Genomic DNA, 6,799 nt, shown 5'->3' with positions numbered 1-6,799 from the left:
GCATGCGGGACGACGGTGGCCGCCTGTATGCCATCGAATCGGTTACGTGAACAGTGCTGTATGCTGTAATGTAAAGGGTGTGTTGAGATTTTTTTAATCTTATTTTCATTTGGGTATCGGAAAGTTATTAGGGTTCCGGAGCCAAAATGGCAAAAAAGGAACCCTTATAGTTTCGCCATGTCCGTCTGTCTGTCTGTCCGTCCGTCCGCGGCTTTGCTCAGGGCCTATAAATGCTAGAAAGCTGTTATTTTGCACAAAGATGTATGTAAAATATGCCGACAAACTGGTACGATATTTTTTTTTTTAATATTGTACCTCCCATAGACGTAAACTGGTGGTGATTTTTTTTTCTCATCCAACCTTGTAGTGTATGGTATTATTGGATAAATCTTTTGAAATCATTACGGGGTTGCTGAAACGATTTTTCGATCCAGTGATTTGTTTGCATAATATTCAACTTTAAAGTGCAAATTTTCATTAAAATCGAGCGCCCCCCCCTCTAAAATCTAAACCGGTGGGTGGAAAATTTTGTAAAAAATTCAGGATGGTAGTAAATATATCAAACTTACAAGGAAAACTATAACGGTTAAGTTTTCTTGTGAATTTTTAGTAGTTTAAGAGTAAATAGCAGCCTAAGGTATAAAATATACCTAAACTTTGAATATTCCGTACAAAATACGAAATTCTTGGAAAAATATGACTTAATTTCTTCGTAATGGCTTCGGAACCCTATTTCGAGCATGTCCGACACGCTCTTGGCCGGTTTTTTGTTTATTCACAGTAGAATACATCTATAAACAGCTGAAAACAGAGATGAGTGGTACATAGGTACGGTCGAGGAAACTGAAACAAGTACTATGGTGGAACCTTTTCACAATCAGTTTCACGATGGTTTGTTTGGCAGATGTATAGGATGAGGGTGTGATGTTAACATGAAATTTTCAGCGAGAAGGTTGTATTATCTACGTACTATATGAAATTTATAATATAAATATTCATTTTTGGACGGTTCTATCATCAGTTGGACCGGATATATATATGTATCATCATACCTGCAGCTATTAATTTTCAGCGTCGACATTTCCAAACTGCAGCAACTTAGAGACCATCACAAAACCAACCAGACCATACCAGCTACAACCTTACCAAAAAAAATTGGAAAACCCCCGACTGTGTCACTTCAAAGTTCAATATCTCAAAATCGGCTGAACCGATTTTGATAAAACATTTTTATTATTCGACTGGATGGCAAACGAGCAAGTGGGTCTCCTGATGGTAAGAGATCACCATCGCCCATAAACATCTGCAACATCAAGGGTATTGCAGATGCGTTGCGAACCTAGAGGCCTAAGATGGGATACCTCAAGTGCCAGTAATTTCACCGGCTGTCTTACTCTCCACGCCGAAGCACAACAGTGAGAGCACTGCTGCTTCACGGCAGGATTAGCGAGCAAGATGGTGGTAGCAATCCGGGCGGACCTTGCACAAGATCCTACCACCTGCGAAAACATGTCTAAGAACCATCGCTAGAAAACTTGCTTTCAAATAAAAAAAACCGCATTCAAATCGGTCCACCCGCTTAAGAGCTACGGTGCCACAGACAGGCATACAGACACACAGACACACCTAGTGGTCAAACATATAACACCCCTCTTTTTGCGTCGGGCGTTAAAAAGACGTCCCCTGCTGGACAAAAGCTTCCCCTAAAAGTTCCCGATCGATGCCGCGTTGCCCGCATCCAAACTGGTTCCTATGACCTTTGCCAAATCGCAGCTCCATATTGTTGGGGGCCTTCGTACGCTACATAATCCGGTTCGCGGTCGCCACTCTAGAACCTTAGTGCCCCATCGTCTGTCGATTCTAAGAACAAGTACTTAAAACGAATCAACTAAGTTGTATTTTCTTTTAGCCGACAACGCTAATACAATCACACCGCCGACCCTGGGGTAGAGTAAGAAGAGAGTTTCCAGTGCAAAATAAAATTATGATGGCACCTTTTGAGAGTGCGGAGCCAGCGCTGTACAAAAGGACCAAAGTTGCAAAAATATGTATACATGGCCTTAATGTTAAGTGCATAGAGTCGTGTATACATATTTTTGCAACTTTGGCCGTGTCGATATCTTTGCCCTTGACTGTACCTACCTACATCTAGCTTTTGCCTGTCACTTTCCCTGATTCCGTTGAGAACTTTCCCCTTTGCCGCTATGAAACCTACCCTATAATTGTATTATTTAGGGAAAAGAACAAACAATAAGTAGTAGATTGTACAAGAACATAAAACGAGCCATTTTACCCTAGACGTTCATATAGCCACCCGAGCCGGCACTGCGAGGCTGGATAGACACGTCGGCGGGGGGGAATGGGTTTAATGCTCGAGTTTTACACTCTGCTTTTCACTTCGGTGGCGAGGAAATGAAATAGCAACAGTGGAAACAATTGTTCACTTTCTATGTAAGTACCATTTATTTTTCATGCATTATTATATAATAATAGTTTTTAGTTTTATTGATTTATTTTGATTGCTTTTAAGTTTTAAATAAATCAGAAATTATTTAAAAAAAAATGTAGAAACTTTTTTGTTTGTGGCTTTTGACACTTGATTACCTTGGTCTTAGACGTAGATTTTACTTTATGCACTAGTGCATAAAAAGTCATTTTATGTCGCCTAGATCCAGCATAAACATGAACTTTACGAGCATGAGAAGTGAAAAATTATTTTTTTGATAAATTTGATAAACAGGCAAGGGTATAAAATATATACTATACGTTACCAAGATGTAAAAAATATCTAAACATCTTTATGCCACGAACCAAAAGGTCGATGTATACAATATTTGACGCTATGGCTGTATAGATATATTTATGCCCTTGACTGTACTTACATAAGTCATCCAAATTGGAATAATATTTACTAACACACAATACTACCTATACAATAAATAACAAATACCTACGTCATTACAAAAAACAAAGAAAAAATCTAACTTTTACGATAAGTATTTTTTTCTTGTTTTTTTTTGAACACCATCTATTAACCAGGAGCGCGCAAAGGTCAGCCAACCAGTGTTTTAAAAATGCATGATACAGATAGTAATACTACTTTCTTAGACACGCATGAAATGTCTAGAAATAAAAATCATAAATATATTTTATAGCAATGGAATTCCCCGTAAAAAAAAATGAAAATGAAAAGATTTATTCGGGACACACACATATAAATAATAGATACAGAACAATAACATAATAATAATAATGTGAAATAAAATAAAATGAGATTACAAAATACAAAAATAATTAAAAAAGAGAAAAATAATAATGTAGGTATCTACTTCACTTCAATAATAATGTAGGGTGACAATGACATTGAGGTAATTGCGTGAGACCTCACCCATTGAATTGAATTTGGGGTGGTTATAAATATTTTTAACTCCAGATCATTGATTAAATTTCTCGTGTACCTAGATAAAAAAAATTGTTTTATATTTAGATAACATACTAGTATTTCTATAAATCTAACCATGCACTGAGTAAATTCTAAAAAAAATAAACGAAAGAAAACCCTTAAAACAAGCTTTTATTAGAAAAAATAAATGAACTAAAAAGGAAAAAGTAAATTTAAGTACTTAACATTTGCCACATGTATGTAGTAAGAATGCTTTATGGGGTCACTCGTCATTTTAAGAAAAGCGAGTGTAGATAAGATAGAGTTAAGTTCTAGAGACTGATATAAATATGGATGTACTTTCAAAATGTAAAATATATACCATTTAAAAAGCTTGCGGCACCTATGTACACTATATGTGATTCAGGTTAAGTAGTAGGTAAGTTCTTATAAGTATGAAAAATTCCGCATTGTTGGAAAGTTTCCTTTGGTACATCAGCACTCGTGACCACGGCCACTATAATGTGGTCGAAACATCGAGGTAATTTTAACAATATTATTGTCGGTTTTTTTTTTAATTTATTAAAGATTAAAAAAAAATTTTAAGAATGTAAACTTATAGAAATACAATCATCAATTTTATATTATAAAAAAAGACCGCCTCGAATCGTTCCTGGCGCAAAGGTGCCCGACACGCTTGTCGGATTCGTTTACCAACATCCAGTCCGCTAGTCCGTACAGTACCCTTAGTGTAATTTTTCGGTTACAAAATACCTACGTCTCGATCGCGTTCGCGTTAAAATCTCAATTTATATGGAAACACGAAGAGCGCCTCTAGCGGAACGTTTGCGATTTTCGTGTTTTCATACAAATTGAGATTTTAACGCGAACGCGATCGAGACGTATTTTGTAACCGAAAAATTACACTAAGGGCACAGATTTCGGATCGGTCGGTAAAGCGATAAATTCGACTATTCGCCGATGAACAACTTAGTGATGTTACTGTCAATGTGTGAGTTTTGTGTCATCTGTACACGAATTATTAGTGTATTGTTGGATTATTTATGTGTTAACAACGTCATTACAGTCAGTTGGCAATTTTGTTTTTGCATGTAAGTGTGCGGAACTGCACTTGTGTGCACATTTCCCCCCGCAACAAACGCCAGAACTATTTTAAAGGTAATCTAATCTACCGCTAAGGCTACCTCCCTTCCGGTAGGAAGCCCGCATTGCTCTAAGTCAGAATCACTTGCCCACCGTTAGGAGTAAAACGGTTTCCGAATTGAGCTACTGTCTGAGTAGCTACCTAAGTACACCTAGCTACTTACTACATATTTACAATCGTAATTTTTCAAGCAAAACTCAGGTAAGGTGCCTTTAGTTGTCAATCAGGGCAGTAATTGGGCGCAAGGACGGGTCGCTCTAAATGCCAAGGATTTCCCGACTTCTATAAAATGTACACTTTAATCAATTAAAGTGTTAGCAAAAGCGCACTTTTCTACATCATTGGATTTCAAAATGAAAGAATGTGAACCAAATTGCTCTTGTACATACTCTCGCTTGGTCGCACGTTAGGTAGCTGTACACTTTAAACAAGAAATTAAAGAAAAACTTCAAAAAACTGCACGTCATTCCGGATTAAAAAAAGGCTATGTTACTAATCAGAACATAATGAGGGCTATCGCGTATGAATTCGCCACTAGAGGCGCTAGTGTAGCGCGAGGTCTCCGAAATGTCAAATCTCATAGTTTTTGGGTTTATTTATAATTAGAATAATTTTGTGAATATTTTGCAATATCAGAAATTAATAATGGCATATATGCGTTCCGGGGCAATGAATGTCTGTGTTTTGAGACAGTTTTGTCTTTCGGAAACCTTTGTTCTCCCTTTTTTCCAAACAAAACGGGGACTCTGCAACACTGTGGCATGCTCGATATTTTTATGGTACGGTTTTAAGGTGTGTAAATATGATTTTAATCTAAACATTGTTGTCACGCCCGTAATAACAGACTTTGAAAGCCATACTTAAAAACCTCACGCAACAGTGCGCCATCTAGTGAGTGAAAAAACGATAGCCCTCATTATATGATGGCAGTAAAAATTTATAATAAACTCCCAACTAATTTACTAGAGTTGCCGCCTAAAAACTTTAAAGTGGCTATCTTAAAATTCTTGCATTCAAACAATTTTTATAGTGTTAGTGAGTACTTAAATTATGAAAAACAATAAAAATTCAATACATATATAATTCTAGCTACTTAATTGTTAATGACATCGAAATGTGAACATTATTCTACTTGTAGCTTTATTTACACTAAGAACATTTTTGCATGCCTACTTCTATAAGGTAATTGACATTATTGATACTTAATTGAAATTTAAACTTATCACCGCCTATTATGACATAATGTTACGCAAATAAATATATATATATATATAACGGAATGTTTGTTCTCGGGTCTTGGTTGTTTAATATGTATTTAATTATGTATCTATATTATATAATTATATTTATCCGTTGCTTAGTACCCATAACACAAGCTTTGCTAATCTTACTTTGGGACTAGGTCAAATGGTGTGAATTGTCCCTTGATATTTATTTATTTATTTATAGTTGTGTAGTTTTCTAATGAATTATAAGAATTTCTTTGCTCACCTGCGACCTAGCTAAGTTTATGCAAGATATTATGTTATGTATAATCAAAGTGCAATATATATTATTAATGGTTTACCCTTGAAATGTTGACTAACTTTTAATCGAATATCAGTTAAAAGTCAACGTTTCCTATTTTTAATTTCATCGAATATTCATTACCTCGAATGATTAAAATTAGTATTTTTCAAGCACCGATTTTTAATTTCTGGAAATATTATTTAATATACTTATAGTTTATTTGGCAGAACTTCATTTCATATTTTATTATTTCATACTGGTGTAGTTGTAACCTAACCTAACCTACTTTTCTGGTAGCGATTTATTTTTAATATGATCGCAGTTCTAACCTAATGTAACCTACTTGCCTGGTAGCGATTTATTTTTGTTGGCGCTGCAGTTCTAACCCAACCTAACCTACTTTCCTGGTAGTGATTTATATTTCTTGGGGTTGCAGTTCTAACCTAACCTACTTTTCTGGTAGTGATTTATTTTTGTTGGGGTCGCAGTTCCAACCTAACCAAGCCTACTTTTCTGGCAGCGATTTATTTTTGTTGGGGCCGCGGTTCTAACCTAATAACCTAACCAATTTTTCTGGTACCGGTTTATTTTTTTTAGGATCACAGTTCTAACTTAAACTAACCTACTTTTCTGGTAGCGATTTATTTTTGTTGAGATCGTAGTTCTAACCTAACCTATTATATTTTCTAGTGTTTTATAATAATACGTCGAAGAAATAAACAGCGATATTTAGTTGTTCTGAT

This window comes from Choristoneura fumiferana, chromosome 16 (genome assembly GCF_025370935.1).
Source record: "Choristoneura fumiferana chromosome 16, NRCan_CFum_1, whole genome shotgun sequence".
In the NCBI taxonomy this organism is placed as follows: Eukaryota; Metazoa; Arthropoda; class Insecta; order Lepidoptera; family Tortricidae; genus Choristoneura; species Choristoneura fumiferana.
Note: the sequence above shows the minus strand (reverse complement) of the source record.